At 48.6% G+C, this 18,463-nt stretch overlaps 1 long non-coding RNA gene across 6 annotated transcripts in view; it reads right to left on the reverse strand.

The window, feature by feature from the left end:
• LOC142406997 (uncharacterized) overlaps nt 1-18,463 on the reverse strand; it is a 60,699-nt gene that overhangs the window by 20,740 nt on the left and 21,496 nt on the right. The window contains exons 3-6 of one of the 6 annotated variants that reach the window (XR_012774773.1): nt 17,646-17,753; nt 16,282-16,443; nt 3,989-4,178; nt 349-1,947 (exon numbers count right to left, since the gene is read on the reverse strand). This is a non-coding gene — a long non-coding RNA (uncharacterized LOC142406997). Of the gene's footprint in view, nt 1-348; nt 1,983-2,003; nt 4,179-16,281; nt 16,444-17,645; nt 17,754-18,463 lie in introns of those variants that run through there. The other 5 variants (XR_012774771.1, XR_012774772.1, XR_012774775.1 and 2 more) reach the window with 5 other exon arrangements.

Genomic DNA, 18,463 nt, shown 5'->3' on the forward strand with positions numbered 1-18,463 from the left:
GGCTGCCTCCAGCACCCAGCACCTAACCCACCGCTGCAAGGCAACTCCTTCGGGGCTGGGGTGGTTTGGGGTTGAGATCCCTCCTTGTAGTAATGTATTAGGATTAACTTTAAGGAGGTACCCATACCTGGTCTAAAGCATCCCTGTACCTGCAGGAGCGGACACCCTGTGGTTAGACAACTACCTGAAAATGACTCTCAGGTGAGGCTCAGAAGTGCTAAAAACAGAAGTGCTAGTTTACAAAATCTAAACTAGACAGCAGTTACAGAAGTTTATGGGACTTGTCCATGAAGAATAGCAAAGATCCTGATGCCTCTGCCTGCCTGGCACCCACAGCCTGCAAAGCCCAGGCACAAATAGCTGATGCTGCTCTGGCTGCGGCCCCGTTCGTGTGTCGCCCGGTTTCCTAAGTCTGCATTCAGGGAGAGAGGACTTGGGATGGCGTGCCCACGCTTTCTCTTCTACCCTAACACAACCTTTAGGACTTCTTTGTACTCCAACCTCCCTTCCCCTTTCTTCCTGGGACTTCTTAGTCTCCAGTGTAACCAGTAAGGAGCCGGACTTTCCTACCCCTGCTGACCCCCTCTGCTGTGGGGTAAGACGTTTCCCCTTTCCCCCAGGGAAGGGGTCAACTCTTGGGCCATGGATTAGTAAGATCCCACATTGGCGTTGCTGCTGAAGTTCCCCCATCGCCAAGCCACAGGCTGAGCGTGAAGCATCTCCCCACCAGCACGCCTACGGGCACATGGAGAGCCGTAAAGACCAGAGCCTGGCATGACAGTAACCAGCCACCTGCTTACGGCTGAGGAGGTGGGCTGGGTGAGCTGGCTGCCCTTCACCCCATCTCAGAAGCTGTGGGGTTCGGTTGCCCTCTCCCACTGCCTGCATATAACACGCACAGGCACGCGAAAGTCCGCACGGTTAGACACAAAAGGTTTTTCTTTTCCATTGCACCACTCTCTGCCTGCTTGAAGCCGACAGCTGTTTAATCGCCCCATCAATGCTTGAATAGGGCAGTTGCAAAGAAAAATATGTTGGCCTGAAATGGTGGAAGAAATATCGACTAGTCAAGGGGCATAAATATTTAAGAAAATGCATCAAAGCAATGGAATGAGGACGAAAGGGGTTAACGCTTGTTTTTAGAGACCTACAGGACTTAACTGGTCATATCTTTGGCTTTATAGGGAAGAACAAAGACAGGAAGATAAAGGCAAACACTTGTGACAAGAAAGGTGATGTAAAATCGGGAAGGTGCCAGGTAGCACTAGCTTTGAGTGTCATGAAAAAGCAGGGCCATCTCAAACAGCCAGATGCCCATGAAATGTTATTTTTGGACACCACTTCAGAACTGACTTGGAGGGAAGTGTGACATTTACTGAGTCACCTCCACCACTTCCTGCAACACCTGGAGCTTACTTCAAGGGCTCTCATTTAGATACTGAGAACTTGCTCACTGTTCAGGCTGAAAATAACACCATTTACTTTCATTTTTTTTTCTGCAAAGCTCTGCCGAAAGCATCATCTGTGATGCAACAGCCTCCGGTGCAGCTCCGGTCCCCATCTGCAGTTCACACAGCACGATGAAAGAGCAATTTAAAAGTTGTCAGTCATCTGCTACTTCTCCCAGGAGGTAATCAGCAACACATAGCTGCTTTCTCCTTGGATCCAGGAACCAGCGATAAGGCTTTCTTTTTCCAAGCCGCCCGAACCGTGCTGCATCCTGAACGCTGATGGAGCTTTTTGCCGTTTCCTCTGACTGCACCAGTAAGCTGTGGCCTCCTCAGCCTCAAACACACATCGCAGCGGCTGCAGCATGCACTGAAATCCTTTTGAAGGACAGGTCTGAATCTCTGCCTTTGTGAAGAGTCATCTGGGGCTCCCGTGTCCGTGCCTGCTCCTGCCAGAGCCCACCGGGGTTCAGGATGCACAGCCCCGAAGTGCAAGCAACTTCAGAGAAGAGGAGTTGAAAAGAAAAGCTAAATCTAGTTAAAAAAAAAAGAAAAAACACCAAACACACACAAATATTTCTTTAGTTTCGTTTATTTTTACACATTTCTTCTCTTTTTAAATACTCCCCTTGCTGGGGATGTAAAACTCTGGTGAATTCACAGTGTATAAAACCATTTAGGCTTTAACCTCCCCTGTTTTGATATATAGCCTATTAATAAGGAAAGGACAGATTTTCCACCTTGCTATTACAGAATTTACACAACATTTCACATCCAACCCAAAAACATTTGCGGTGTTTCTTTCAAAAGCCAAAGCTAGATAAAGAACATTCTGGCCTTATGAAGACAAAACCTTTCATTAAAAGCCGTTACGGTCGCAAAGGATCAGCCACTTAAACCCAAGTGTCTTTGTTGGCAGCGCGTCCATTAAAACGACTGCTCGTTCAGGATATGGCATGTGAATGTTTAGTCTGTGCAAAAAAAGAAAAAAGCAAAAAAAGCATCAAATACTAACTTTTGGTGAACGGCCAAGAGCTTTTCATATCGTGTAGAAATGTCAAAGGTGAAAAAGGAACGGGGTTGTTTGCCGTTAGAAATGTCTCCTCCTGCATCATGCTGGCCTGTGAGAGCCGTACATGCAGAAGGACCATGGAAGTGCTAGGAAGGGATGAAAAACATTCCTTTCTTATGAAATACACTGTTTTCTCAGGGGCCATTCCACTTCAGAGTCGGGCGGGAGTAAAAGTGCAAAGCTGTCTGAAGAGACCTGCGAAACCATGTTGCTCAGCCCATGCATTTTGATGACAAGACCCCCGAGACCCGCTGAGCAGCGGCTCTGCAGCACGGCAGCGCGACGGGAGAATGGTGCTCGCCGAGCAAAGAGCAAACCCGCTGGTGCAGAGACTGTGTCGATGCCCCGCTTGCTCCGGTGCTTTGGGCAGACTCTAAATTTAAGGGGAGAGTTCATTTGTTCTCAATCTCTCCTTGGTTTCTCTAGTCTGGGATATTGACCAAAAGGCACAGAAAAATGTAATGTGGACAATAAACTGCCTATTAAAAAAATGATATTGCTGCATTAAGCCTCCAGGGCCTTGGAGGTTTCACACAGGTATACGACTGGACATTCAGCTCTGAAAAATGAGTCTGGGCAGAGTAAAACAAAATGATCTTCTCTCCAGCTGGACCTATTTTACAGCCTGTCAGTCTGCCACATTAAATGGAAGAGAGGACAGACCAGTTGTGACGTGTACCCAAGCCGAGATTTTCTGATCAACCGTTTTTTTTCTCTTTTTACTGGTAAACCTGGGGATTTTGTTCAGCTGGCCTTTGAAAACCCAGTGCAGGCTGAGGCTGGTTATGAACCAAAACAAGGAGAGGGCTGTTGTGGACAACTGTGCTTCCTTTCTTGTGGGACTTGTAAGAAGAAGAGGCATGCTGCATTTTTACTGGAAGGGGAGATTAATCATCTAGGAGATGCAAACACAAGAGAAAAGAAATAGGGTCTATGGAGACGCTTCCAGCTGCATGTCCATCCTGCCCCTCGCCCAGAATCCGCCTGGCCTCGCGGGCAGGCTCAGCACCCAAAGGTGTCCAGGGCTCTGAAACACGTGAAGCTGCAGGGGAACGGCTGGTGCCAGAGACAGGCACCTCCCACGCCACTGCCAAGGCAGCAAGATCCTGCGCACCGCCACGTTCTTCACAAAATTACAAAAAATGGTAATTTATAGTAAATCCTTCCCAATTAAAGGCCATAAAGCTCTGCAGTTAATCAAGCTGATTAAACGAATCAAACTTGTTAAGAACAGTTTTATCAAAACATTTACATTTCTGCTGAGCAGAGATTCATGTGACTTTGAACTGCAAAGTACACAGGTTGCCATGAGAGGACTAAAAAGAGGATTGGGAACATTAACCATGTGAAAAATCAAGCCTCCCCCCGCCTCTCCCAGCACTCATTTAAACAAAGGAGCTCCCCAGCCCATTAATTTCATCACCCTGTTGGGTATCTTCTGCTTTCTGGAAAGAGAGGCATTTCTTACCCACAGTGGGAGGCTTTCCTGACACGTGGGTCCAAAAGTGGGGACTTCACCTCCCACCTTACGAAACATCTCCAAGCCAAAGTGCTGCAAGAGGTCTTGGGCGAGCAGCACCCCTCACCCAACCCATGGTGTATCCCCATGGCACGTGTCCAGGTAAAATGATGGCCTCATTTCTCGGGTCTGAGAGCGCCTATAGAAGAAACGTCTGTAAGAGTACACAACACAAATATTTCCATAGCTGTCTGAAAGCTTACAGTAACTCAGCAGGGGATTTTTTCCTTTTATATAAGTCTGCTCAGCTTCAGTCCCTGCAGAGATAGGTCCAATAAAGACCTTAGATGCCTAACTTCTTAATTTAGACACTCAAACCTCCTCTTCAGCTGTCGCCCGACCGTGGAGAGGCATACTGCTGAGAGGCACTTAAAGTTCCTCCAGCATCCTACATCCTTCAGAAGAGAGCTGAGCAGCTTGGCGTTGAGGTCCCATTTACCTGTGCCACATCAGGACCCACCAGCAACGTGTCCTCCCAGAGCCCCACTTGACGGAGCTGAGCTGGGAGCAGACAGACCTGTAATGGCTGGCCACAGCCTGAGCTGGCATTGAGGGTTTTCTCTGAGCTTATGGAGAGAGAGAGGCACCCTCTCACAGCATCCACACCTATTTTAGGATAAATAACCCGTGGGGGTGGCTGTCTCTCCGCTCGCTGTAGAGCAAGTCGTGATGGAGGGACTTACACTGAACACCTCACTTCTGGACAGCTCAAATATGGTCGTGTCCTCAAATATTCTCAGCAACATAAACACCAACTGGATAACAAACCATGGCCAGGAAGAGGGTGTCTAACCACACGGCAGCAGGCATGCCTGCTTGCCGAAATGGCAGCTGTCACAGCTAGTTAGCCCACATGCATGCAGAAGGCAGGTTAGTGTGGGCTTCAGATCCTTCTCAAATATTTAGCCCACCTCACTGATGGGCTTTCTTTGCTGCTGCCACATGCACTGCTATCCACGGCAGTTAGTTTGAATGTAGTACTGTGTGTCTGTCCAGCACTGCAGCCACGATAATGTCCGACCCATTGAGGATTTAAACAGTGAGAGCACACAAGCCCAGCTAAAAAGGCGGTGGGAGTATGCCTTCCCCTTTCTCTCAAAGAGCATTTCCAGGAGAAGATCTGCAGATTCAGCATTTTGCAGCGAGTTCTGCTATGGCAAAGACAAACTTGGCATCGGCACTCCATCTTCCGTGCCATATGCTTTATTCGTCTGAGAGTTGTTTTCCTGCAGGGGAGGGTGGATTGGCAGGTATGGAAATAAATTCATTAAAATTACTTTGGTTGGTTCTTTGTGCTGGCCACCATCTCCATTTTGATTTTTATTTCTCATGCCCAGAACAATCCTGAAACAAAGACATCCTCTCCTGGAGCACAACAAATACTCACGAAAGAAGTGTCTGAAAGGCCATGCTCCTTGGATGAGCCTGTAAAAGTTACAAGCTGTGGCTGGAATATTTCTAAAGAGAGTGGTAGAAACCGAGAGGCTGATAATAAAGGTAACACGTGTTATGAAACCAAATATACTGACATGCCGTGCAACAACCTGCGTATTGGTAAAGGTATCTTATCTGCTTATGTGCAAGCCACTTGCCTGGTTTTGCAACAACAGGTTTCTTGCAGGATGCTTGTACTGAGCTACCTATTCCATTTTGCACTGCTTGTCAGATAAATGGCAGCCTTTTTAATGGAACGACAGACGTTTGATTATTTTAGGTTCAGGGATTCTGGCCAATTCCTTCCCAAAAGTGGCTGGGGTTGAATAGCCAAAGAAAATTTATGCACTTAAACTTAATGGGGCTTAAACACTGCAAGTAACAACATAGAAATGGACAGAAGCCTGAGGGGTAGCAGAAATCTCCAAGACAAGGACTTTTCTGCTCAGAGAAACTGCCAGTAGCTCCTGATAGCGGCCATTATGAACGTATTTGCATGTTCTGCTCTTTAAATGTATATATTATTTTCAGTTAAAAAGAAGTCGGCATTCATTCTCAGAGTCCTGTGATCTTTCTGCACCAAATGGTTTCCAGGTCTCTCCATAGGCTGTAGCTAGTTTTCATTTACCCATACAAAACAAAGCTTTGAAGGGTTCAGACCTCAAAAGAAGAAAAATTAACCTGGCAGCCACAGGCAAACAGGGTGGGACATTTGGCTCCCACAGCTTTGGAGAAGCTTCCAGTTCACTGCCAGTTTAACGCAATGGTACTGGGGAGCTACCCAGGCAAAGCCCTTTGCCTCTCTCCTTTCCCTGATTGTGAGGTTAGGTCCAAAACCTATCCTATTTCCACCTCTAATGCCTGCAGGGAAGAAACAGTCAAAAAGGTTTCTTCAGAAAAATGAAATCTGCACAGACATCCTAGTAAATGCTCTTCAGGTAGCGCATGTTGCACAGGCTGGGCTTAGGTGTCATTTGCAGACTAGGTTGCAACTGGCTCCTTTCATGTCCTAATGCACTTCAAATATAAAAATGAAGCATCGCCTGCACATACAAAGTGCATATATCGTTCCAAAGCTCTTACCTGTCCAAACAATCAGCTCTTGAAACCTCTGGGCAGAATGCATTAGTGCCCAGAATAACCAAGGGCTGGACTGAGACAGCTCCGGCCCATCCTTCTCCAGAAGAGCCTTGCTCACCGTCTTAATGCCCCGTCCTTTCCACGTAACCAAACCGTCCCTGTCGGCCTGCCCGGTCCCCAGGGGGTGCACAGTGTGGCTGCGAACGGGAAGGAATTGTTTCCCAGGCTGGAGAGTTACAAACCTGTAAAGCTTTTCTTTTTTTTAAAGGATTATTTTGGATTTAGTCATGAGGAAGAGAAGAGCGCGCAAGCTTCGGTTTCTTATTATGATTTCAAGCTCACAAAAAAATGTTTCTCGGATGGGGGGGTGGGAAGGAAAACAGCATCTAACAGCTCCTGCCTGGGACATGGGCAATGCAAGGAAACATATTTGGAAAAGTAATCTGTAGCAGCTGCTGAAAAGGGCCTAGCATAGGGATAAGAGTGAGTAGCAAACTAGATGCTGGTTTATAAAACAAGAGGGCCTGATTTTGATCTGCAGAGAGGCGAAGAGCAGCGTATAATAGAGCAGAAGGAAGATGGCTTCTCTCTGCAGCGTGCTGCTGGGACTGAGCTGTCCTCTAAACAGAGAAAGCAACTGCAGGCACTTGTGTACCAAGGAGACATTGGCATATTGGAAAGAATTCAGTAATGAACAACAATCAAATAACTAAAGGGAAGATTAAATAACTAAATAGTACAGTTTGGGTAAATAAATCGCTAAGAGGGAAATACAATCATTTGAAGGTGTCAACGTCAAGGAGAGAGTGCTGTTTACACAGCTCTAGACGGAGCGTAACAAGAAAGGAAAATATCTCTTCCTGCAGAAAAGGAAAATGCAGACTGGCGGTAAGAGCTGCTAGCCCTCCACCACTAACCTTCGCAGCCCTCTCAACCCCTTACCAAAACCTCCGTCGGTGTAGAGGTTGTCAGGCGAGCAGGGAGGAGTCCCCAGGACTGCTCACAGCCACGATGACAAGACCTTCCCGCAAAGCAACCTGCCACACACGCCATGTGTGCCACGCACCAGCAGGATCGGGGCCAGCGTCGCCGTCCCCCTGCGCCTCCTCCTGCAGCGAAAGAGAAATCCAATGTGTTTCCCTTCACGCTTTACCATCACTGAAATACCATTTCTCCTCAGCATTTGATTCGACAGCAAACCGTGAAGTAACCGGTAAGTCTGCAAAACAGCAAGTCTACCCGTGGAGCCTGCAAATGCCGTATTACAAACGCAGGTCAGTATTTGCCTGTAGCAATCGGCTAACTGAATGCGTAGCGGCAGGATTTCACGCATACACGTATGTCTTTTCTGGTGGGGCCATCCACAGAGCCAAAGTTTCTCATTTCCCCCTGTGAGCACTGTCTGGAGTTAAAGTTGCTTAACACTTCCCATTAATGACTGCTTTCCGCTATGCACAGCTTTGCCAAAGCTCAGCTGCTCGAGCTCAAATACTCCATGCTGGATGTCTGCCTCGGGCAGACTCTTTTGGTAATTTTCAGCTAAAATAATTCAACTGTCTCCTAGAATAAGATTAGCAAGATATATGTTAGCTTGCTCTGTTCAAATCAAGAGATTAAGCACCTCTGTCTTCAGAGGCTGGCACCGATATTCAGCCAGGGAAGGGGGATGTGCCTTCATGAGAGTCCTAAGTTTTCCCACCTGTGGTCAAGTTACAAGTTATACAAAACTTCACTCTGCATGTGCCCGATGGGGTCTTGTTCAAGTTTGGCAGATAATTTATCTCACTCCATCTGTTTTGGTCTTGCTGCAGGCCAGGGACGCAGACGCTGGCTGCCGTCACCATCGCCAAGGGCTGGAGTCTGCTGTGGCGTGAAAGCGGAGCGGGGATCCTCTCGACCTGCACAGCTGTAACGAGGCAGGACGAGGACCATTCCCCACACGGCCTCCACTCACCTGCCGAGAACCATCTGCCCCGGGCATTAAAAGAGCTGGAGTTGTTGTGGGGAAAAAAAATATTTACACATGCATTTGATCCTGCAGCTAAAAGCAACGCTATTGTGATGCCTGTGCAGATGGGAGCCGCACTCAGATAACAAGGGCAGTGTTAAATCAAGCATTTCTAACCGCCAAGTGCTTGACCCTACAAAGTTCCCACACTTTCAGTCTACATCAGGTTTGTGTCATTTCCTTGATTTGCAGATGGCAAACTGAAACAAAAATGCAGGAATCCCATCATGCGGCATCACGCTGGCCACCGCGTGACTCACCGGCAGGACTGGCTCTTCTTAGATGTTAATTCCATTGTGCTTGAAAAGCAGAATAACTGGGAATACTGATAGCCCATCAACCTCTGCTGAGGGAGCAGGCAGGAATGAGTCACAGCCTGTGCCAATGGCTTCCCCAAATATTTGCTGACAACAGACAACTCCCTCGTGGCAGAAATCCCTGGGTCTGCTGTCTCCCAGGTTCTGCAGGAGGTATGATCTGGTGGGGAGAGATGCTCCCAAACCTGACTCCTCCTGGTCCTTCCAGCCTGTCTTCTGCCTTGGTCCTGCGCCCACGTCCAGCTCCACATCTGACATCGGTCCCCCTCTCCAGGCAGGGGCTCCTCAGCCTTTGCACTGCAGTAGGGCTCTCTCCCTCCCTCGGCCAGGTCCTAGCCCTAGTCCACATCAGTCCTCCCGCGTGTCCGCCCAAGTATCAGCAAAGGAGCACACCCGAGAGCATCTCTGGGCTCTGGTCCCCAGCACCGCAGCAGCCCTGTCAGCACGGAAAAACAATTTCAAAGAGCTGCCGCTCTGCACCTGCAGCAGGAGGCTGCGGTGTGCCTGCCGCACTCTCGTCTGTGATTTAGCCGCCAGACTTGAACAAGTCTCTACTGAGCAAGTGCCTTCAGAGAATTCAGCTTCTAACTCTTAAGAAGTTTCTGTTGAGTGTCTGAGATCTGAGACTTTTTTTTTCCTAAGGTTTCTTAGTTCAACTTTTTTTTTCCCCCATGAAGAACAACCAAAGGCGCATTCCTGATATCTGCCAAATTTCAAGCCTCTCCTCCAAAGGCAGAAAGTGCTAGAGTTTCTCAACAGATCACTTTAAGAACATGTTTGAATATGAAGAAAAAAAAATTGTTTCTCTCGTCTCTTTCTTGTAAGCAAGCAAAAACATTTTTTGCTGAAGCTTCCCAGATGCATTCAGCCTGAGACAGATACCCAGCACAGAAAAAAGCACCTAAGTGGTAAACGGCTAAAGTTTTCAGGGGTTTACAGGCAGCTAAACAATTAGTCTTATAAGAAATGTTGGATAGCCTTAAAAACAGACAGAGGCACCAAAGTCATCAACTACATGTAATTTAAACTGAGCTTCTGCTGAGCCAGGGGTGGAGGTGAACAGAAAATGCACAAATTTGATGGTAAATTTCCCAAATTTGGGACTGCTTTCGTACTTTCTAAGAAGACCATGGTGAAGGCACTGGTTACCTTTGGAGGTGCCTGTGCTCTGCCACGGGCTGCCTAAGGCAGAGACTGTTTGGGATCTAGACGAGCTCGGCGGGTGGCTCTCCCCAGGACCTCCGCTGGCTGCCCACCAGCCCACTCTGGGACCCGGAGCCGTATCTCCCCATCTGACCAGCGCTCGGGGACCTCCAGGCAAGGCCACTCATCCTGGGGGGACACCAGGGGGATGCAGGTGACAAGCAGACGTGTCACGTTGCTCGATGCTCGATTGGGAGCTAGACACAGTGCGCTGAGCTGGGCAGGGGAGCAAGGGCCCCAGCTGCTTGGATTTACTGTGTATTTGTGGATTATTTAGAGCCTGGAGAAATGGACACCTTAGAAAACCCTCAGAGAAGGGTGCTGCCAAACAGAGGGAAAGCTACGGGTTGTTGTTATTTCGGACCAGGCCAGGAAGGTCGCATCACTTTGCAATGATGCTACGGCACGACTAACCGAGCTGAGCCTCCCCCCATCTCCCAGTCTGTCACTCTGCTGAGCATTTCCACTCCCCGCTGGCTCTCTCCATCATGCCATCACCCTAAAAATAGATCCTACACACACGAATGGTGCTCGTGCCTGCCCTGCAGCCCCCACCACCCCTCTGGCAGTGCCTGCCAGGCCAGTGCGGCAGCTCTCCCCGCACGGGGCCATCCCACCAACACCCGCCACGGCACCATGCCCACGTTGGGCCACTTTTGCTCAGGAAGCATATGCGTGGCATGCACGATCCTCCGCCACCTCATTTTCAAAGCACAGGCAAAGCCACCTCCTCACTTGTGCAGACACGAGCAGGAGGCAGGTAGCTGCTCTGCGGGCAGACGGGCTCAGCCCGTCCTTCCTTCCTTCCTCTCACCTCCCGCCTTTTTCCAAGGATACCCCCGGCACGCTTGCACCTGCAGCAGAGCCACAGCACCTGCCAAAACACCTCTCTCTCTGCTCCAGGGACGGCTTCGCCTGTGACCAACAAGCAGGCGCCGGTGTTTCACGGTGCTGCTCATCAAACCTCTCTTTCATAGCCACGCCATGATGCCTGGTCCTTGCGAACGGGAACCCGCTTATTTATTAATTTTTGCTGACAGCAAGAGAAAGGACTAGAGGGGGGAGTGCAGGGGGGAAGAGAGAAGCGTGTTTTCATTTCTGTGCTTTTGATTTCGCCTGGACAATACAGAAAAGCTGCCCCTACCCAGAGAAGACGGTGCGGCCGCTGCCGGGGCAGCGAGGGGGTGGGCAAGCGGGCCTGTGAGCCCAGCAGTGCAGCACGAGGTGCTGTGGCACCGCTCCGTGCAGGGAACACATGCACAAGTCTCACGTCGATAATTAAAACCCAAGCCTCCTCACTCTTCTTCGCTTTCCAAGCCCTCCCCGTGTTTCCTCTATAATTCCATTTTCAGCTCTCTCGCTTCTGTCCATTCCCAATTTACAGACATTTTCATTCCTTTGGCGGGGAGCATCCCTATGCTGAGATGATAGGTTTATAAGGCAGAGGGCTGCAGCAAACACCTCGTGAGGCCCAGCCAGCGGCCCCCAGCCCCCTTCCTCCCCTCCTCAAAGTTCACACGGTTTAGTATGCAAGCTTCCTGCCGCCTGCCCAGCCAGCTCGCTATTCACAGGCAAACTGTGCTCCTCTGCTTGGCTCCCAAAGAAGAATAAGTTTAAAAGCCCTGAAAGTCTTGCTGCTGAGCCAGCAGGAAACTCAAACTGCTTTGAGCATGGGAACCAAGAGAACCGCTGTGGCCAGCACAACAGGTATTGTTTGGGAGGAAATCCCGGCAGCAGACACAACTGCCCACGCACACACATATATAATATATATGTATATACTTAGTGAGGGTTTGGAAAAGGGTTGGGGAACTGTACGAGGAGGGAAGAACAGAGTAGCAGCTATATCCAGGAAAGAATGAGAGCTGCTCAGCCAAGCTAAACAGCTGTTTCACTAGCCAAATAACGGACCCGTTTGCTGCACAATGTGGGACCTCAGGGTAAAGCGAGTCTCTGGGCTTGGTCTCTTGACCTTGGTCTCTGGCCAGGTCTTTCTGTGTGCCTGGTTTTGTTTGCATCAGGAGTGAGTTTATGAGGCAAATCTCCCATTTGCCCCACTTGCCATGTTTCGATTTACATCAGGGAGCAATTTTTTTAACTGGATTCCCTTTGAGTGAAAGGACACCGGGAGATGGACTCCAGGAGCGCACCTCCTGCGCTCCAACCACTAATGAGCGTCCCGTCCCTGGGAACCAGAACGGAGGCACTCTGATGTAAATCCCCTGGCATATCAAGTCCTCAGCACCAAACAGCCACCTCTATGGATCTGCTCCCCCTGCACCACACCAACTGCTAACACAGGCATAGTCTATCTGCAAATATGGTAAATTTGAGTGCAAAAAAGAGAAGGAAGAAAGAAAAGTTTGAATTACATAACCTCTTTTTTTTCACCAAAGGGAGAATAAAAGCTGTGGTAAAACAGCTCGCAAACCCCACATCCACAAGGAGTCATAACATTTGAGTTTGACAAGACTATGGTGATCCAGAAGTATTTGAATTATTTCTCTCACAGTCTTTCTTGATAGCGATGCTATAAAGAAATAAACCTGAGAGCAACAGGTCATCCCACCCAACTCAGCATCCCTTGCTACCATTTCAAGGAGCAGCAGCTGTGAAAACCCCAGATAAGAGAACGTGTGACCCCAGATCTCATGACCATAGGAGATGGCTAGAAGAGCAACACACATGCCTTGGAAAGTGAGAAAGCAAGCAGAATGAAAAGGCCAAACTTCAAGTCAACATGAAGACGTGCAAGTGACAGATCGTCCTTATGGGATTGATCTTTGTTCCCCAAATACTCCAGACTGCACAGCATTATGAGCAGTACCAGCCAAACACCCAACATTTATGCATGGCCACATTTCTAAACTGCCTTAAAGCTTTCTGCATTAGGATTTTACTCGCTACACAGAGAGGGGTCAGCTGTGAAAGTCAGATCTGGACTGAGCTCTGACATCCTCAAATGGCTCCTTTTGGGGGAGAAGAGGGGAGTCGAGCTGGGGTTGTGTCCTGGCCCCACTCCAGTTGTAAGACCAGATGGAGGAGCATCTGTGCAACTGAGGTCATTCCTTTCATTTGATTAGACAATTTTGGGGTAGGAAACCTCAATGCACAGGCTTGTTTTGGATAAACACCAAAAAGCATTTTGGGAACCTGGCCGAAACAAGCTGATTCTCCAGAGTCTGTAACACCAGTGGAAAATGTGGGTAAGAGCTTACCTCTGCTATTAGTAGCTTTCCCATAATAGGTTTTTCCTGTGCTACATGGGAGCTCCAGGGTACTCAGGACTTCTGCAGTGCTCTTACCTCTGAAAGTCCACTGCAGGTCAGGAGCCTGATGAGGGAGGGAGGATCTCAACTCTCAATTCCTCAGCTCCCAAAAGAAAAGCCCTCCGAAAATGAATGTATCTTAACACTGTGCTAACTGCCTTAATGACCCCGGCATGTGGGCGCTGAGCAGCGATGAAGGCCTGGTGAGCTGTCAAGAGCTGAGCAGCAGGAGAGGCAGCTGGTTTGCGCACAGATAACCTGGGATGTTCAGAGCAGCCACGTGGAATCAAGAATGGAAAACGTGACCAGTCCTTCATGGCAGAAAGGACAGAGTCACGTGCAGGAGATTTTAGTCGGGAGTGCGAAGCTCACAGCTTCCCACCAGCACTCCTCCCGGCTACAGCCGCCTGGAAGAAAGCAAACCATTGCCCCAGGGAGCAGCAGCCCCTCGGCCCCCCGCAGCTGCCCGGCTTCCAGCCTGCAGGGTGGTGACATGAAGCAGAGGCACTCGCTCCTCTCCTCTCCCATCCCCACTCAAAGAGCACTTTGAGGAAAGGGAATCAAATTGCAGCATCGCACTCCTGCGCAGCAGATGGGCTGCATCGTGGACCGCTCCTGCCCCGGGTAGCGTTGCATGCACACTGCACTGCAGGCACAGCTGCGTGGCTTCCCCTTGCACATGTGTAAGTGCAGTGCTGGTCACGGGGAGCAAACGAGCAGCCCAGAGCCTCCCAGGTCTCCGCAGGATGAGCAGAGAACAGCCTGTGCCACCGCAAGGTTGCTGTGTCATCCATGTCCTCTCACGCAAAGCATAGGGACTGAGGGAGCAGGACCTGTGCTGGGGCTGGAAAGAAGACCCACAGAATCACAGAATCGTGTAGGTTGGAAAAGACCTTTAAGATCATCGAGTCCAACTGTAAACCTAACACTACCAAGACCACCACTACACCATGTCCCTAAGCACCTCATCCAAACGTCTTTTAAATACCTCCAGGGATGGCGACTCAACCACTTCCCTGGGCAGCCTCTTCCAATGCTTGACAACCCTTTCAGTGAAGTAAAATTTCCTAAGATCCAGTCTAAACCTCCCCTGGTGCAACTTGAGGCCATTTCCTCTTGTCCTATCACTTGTTACCTGGGAGAAGAGACCGACCCCCACCTCTCTACACCCTCCTTTCAGGTAGTTGTAGAGAGCGATAAAGTCTCCCCTCAGCCTCCTTTTCTCCAGGCTAAACAACCCCAGTTCCCTCAGCCGCTCCTCATCAGACTTGTGCTCCAGACCCTTCACCAGCTTCGTTGCCCTTCTCTGGACACGCTCCAGCCCCTCAATGTCTCTCTTGTAGTGGGGGGCCCAAAACTGAACACAGTATTCGAGGTGCGGCCTCACCAGTGCCGAGTACAGAGGCACGATCACTTCCCTAGTCCTGCTGGCCACGCTATTTTTGATACAAGCCAGGATGCCATTGGCTTTCTTGGCCACCTGGGCACACTGAACCCACCTCCCCAGGGCTCAGGAGCAGAGGGAAAGGGGTGAAGCTCCCTCAGCAGCAGGCTGCGCGGGCGCTCACACGCAGCCTTGGCACTGCGCCTCCGTGTTGACCAGGAAAATTGGCCGCTGTTGCACAGAGCCCCATTCAGACTCCCAGGCCCATTCAGCGCATTGCTGGTGGGTGGACTGCCAGCGAGGCGGACACCCGTTAACAGGCACCGTGAGCATTGCACAGCCAGTCCCTCGCATTCACTGCCCGCCAGGTGGGATATCCGTCAGCGGCTTCAGGGAGAAAGGCCCTGCGTGTTTGCCGGTGTTTGTTATTGGCAGCCCAAAGAGGAGAACAAAACTGTGAAGCAAGACAATACTTCTAATTTGAAGGGGAACATTTCTTCCTCCATTAATTATTTCCCATGCTATTCCTGGCAGTGACCTTCACTGGGAAGGAAAAAAAAATCAGATTTGTTTTTATATCTTTTATCTGACTTCCTATACTAAAGCCTCTGGCTAGAATGAGTCACATTTATATCAGCCACCGCATTATATTATGCTGTATCAGTGCTGCTACCTGTCTTGTCTTCCTCACCATTAGGGTTTGTTAGCATTAAATCAGGGAATTTGCAGCTATATTTAAAGATTACCTGCCTCAGTGGCGGTGCCCATAATACCTTTGTTTCATCGTTGGAAGTAATAGCGTGAGGATTACATTTGAGACTGCTGCCAATCTACCCCGGATTGAAGGGAAATTATGCTGGTTCTGTGCAGAGAAGTGTTTGCCTCTTGCAGAGCAGGCATCTCTTCTCCGACTGCTTACACTGAAATCCCTGATGTGCACTGCTGGCTTTTTACGTACCCACTCAACCCTTTAGAGATTCCTAGCGTTATTCCTGCTCCCTCTGTGCAACAGAGCTGCATGCTGAAATCACGGCCTCCGAGAGGCAGAGCGTTACTTCCCTGGGTGGGGGGATGACCCTCATGGTTCCTCGTCAGCCATCAGCCCAGCTTCCCCCGCCCGACAATTTAAAGGGTTGAGAAGAAACTCCACCAGGGAAGTCTCGGAGACTCGCGCCCCTCCGAGAGGACTTCCCACAGAAGGCAGCGGGCTGGTCCTTGGTCTCTCATATCATTCACGCTTGCTTTCTTCCTCTGCTTTATAAACACAGTGCTCGCAAAGCATCATCTTTCGCATGAAAGGGGCACTTGCAAGCAGGTTAGCTTCCAGACATTTCATTTTTTTAAAAAATGTGCGTTTGGATTGTGGCAATGGCCTAAGTCTCCTGCCAGAACTGAAGCTGTACTGTCCCAGGAGCCGTGTGAGTGCCCAGGAAGAGCCCTAGCCCTCAGCTGCTTCCAGCCTAAAAGTGAAGCAGTCAAAAGGTTAAAAGAAAAATGCTGTATTAGAGGTTATAACGTATATTAGAGGTTATAACATAATAACATACCTGAAAGAGTTTGATCTTCATCCTACAAGGAATGGATCCCATCCCATCCTAGAATCCCGAGGAATCCTAGTAAAAATGTAGGTGTCCCACAGAGGCTGAACATTTTTGTCTCCCACACAAACGCTGTTGTTACGTGTCCTCCATTGCTGAGAGGCCCCTGAGCTGCAGTATGAGGATGGAACAAACTCTCGCTGCTGGCCATGCAGAGGACCCGTTCCACCTCTGAGCCACAGCTCATGGCATGCCACCTGGGCCGGTGCAGAACACACAAACCTTTTTTTTTAAGCAAAACAGCATCAGGTACCTCGGTGTGAAGGCAACTAATTTAAGGCAAATTGCAACAAGTGTGACAAACAGCAGGAGGTAAGGAAGACTTAAGGATACTTCATAAAAGTATGTTTATTTTGCTGACATCCCCAGAAGAGGTCATAGTCTGGAAAGGGCAAAATGTTTTCAACAGCCATTGTTCTTTCCAGTGCAGGTCTACTTGATTTTCCATGACATGAGAACTAATCACTGGGCTTGAGGTTGTATCACAGGATTTTAGTTTTAAAAAAAGCCCGAGCGCGCCACTTCCAATATGTATATTCAGGTCTATAAATAAATAAATTAATTAATAAGACATATAAAGCTAAATAAGATTTTTCTTTAAATTTGCTGCTGCTTTCATTACACCATCAGAAATAGGCATGGAATATTTTCAGTGGCTTATTCTCATCCTGAAATCATAGGTATGCATTAACATCCATTGCAAAACCATCTCTTGATGTTTGTAAGCTTTGTTGATAGAGGAAAGGAGGCACACAGGCCCTTCCAAGCAAGCTCTTATTCACAGGTACAAGCCCTTTTTAGTGATGAATGAATCCTTTCAGAAATGCTAATATCAGCACTTATACAAGGTGGCCAATGTAAACAGTAACTTCTAGTTCATTATTCTTTTTGGATCCTTTGCCAACTTACAGATCTTCAGAGTTCGTGTTGAAATAGGCAGCGTTTTGTTGGAAAAGAACAAAAATGCATTTCTGAACCAAAATCTACTGATGGGAATATGACATAACAACCGCAAGAAAGGGCTTCCCCGTGAACCCGACCAGTGTGACAGAGGAGGAGAGACAGTAAGAAGATGGGGATTTTGATACTTGGATCATATCTTACTGCTTGCATTCCCCTAGGAGATTTAGTACTACCTCTGAAGACAGCAGCCAAAAATATGCTTTGATGTATCTTTCATCTAAAGCTATCTATATTGATAAATTATGTTTGTGCAGTTGAAGCACTGAACCAGAGATAGGGCTTTTGTTCCCCCTTCTACTACAGGCTCTTGGTGTGTCCTTGGAGAAGCAACGGGAGTTCATGTGCCTCACCTGGGCCTCTCTCAGCCAAGCAGAGGAGAGACCACTTTCCCACACAGCCGGCGTAGAAGAAAGCTCTGTGCATCATGAGACGGACAGGTCCCACCATACTGAGTCCTCCTGAAACCAATGAAAACAAATTTACACTGGTCAGATTCAAGCTGCCCTAAAATTAATCATATGATTCATTAGGAAACAAATTCTTCAGTTCAGAAATTACCAGCAACAATCTTCTCTTCTGGGTTTCCTGCTCCCACAGATGAGCCAAATAAAGGACCATTTGAAAGGTCGTGATTCATTTCTGTGCAAAGCAACCAGCTTTGCTTTGATTGCAGGGGATTGTGACTTAAATTAGGCCAGCTGACTTTGTCCTGAAGAGGACTACAGTTTCTCACATGATCCTTAGCATAGCCCCACCATGGATGGTGACCTCTCTGGCTAAAGCCACAGGACATTCAACTCTGCCCTAGGACATTTGGCCCCATAAAGAGAAAATAGACTGGATGGAAATGGAGTTGTCAGAAAAAACTGTTGAGGACAGCAATAGGATTCCAGAAAAAAAGCACTTCCTCAGATCACAGGGGACGATCATCTCTCATTACTTGCACTCTTTTCCCCCAGGTAACTGAGCACTGCTGGATTAAGCTGGGGGAGATGGGGGGATGGAGGAGCAAGAAGCAATCTTTTTTGGTAAGGGAACATGTACAGTAAATAACAGCTGCAAAGGCTCCCTCATGTATTGAAGACATTATAATTCAGGGCTTTTCTTCCCAAAATCAGGCTTTAATGGGAAGCAAGTTTCACCTTTTCTAAAGGAGTATGCTACAATA

Source organism: Mycteria americana, chromosome 3, assembly GCF_035582795.1.
Source record: "Mycteria americana isolate JAX WOST 10 ecotype Jacksonville Zoo and Gardens chromosome 3, USCA_MyAme_1.0, whole genome shotgun sequence".
NCBI classification, from domain to species: Eukaryota; Metazoa; Chordata; class Aves; order Ciconiiformes; family Ciconiidae; genus Mycteria; species Mycteria americana.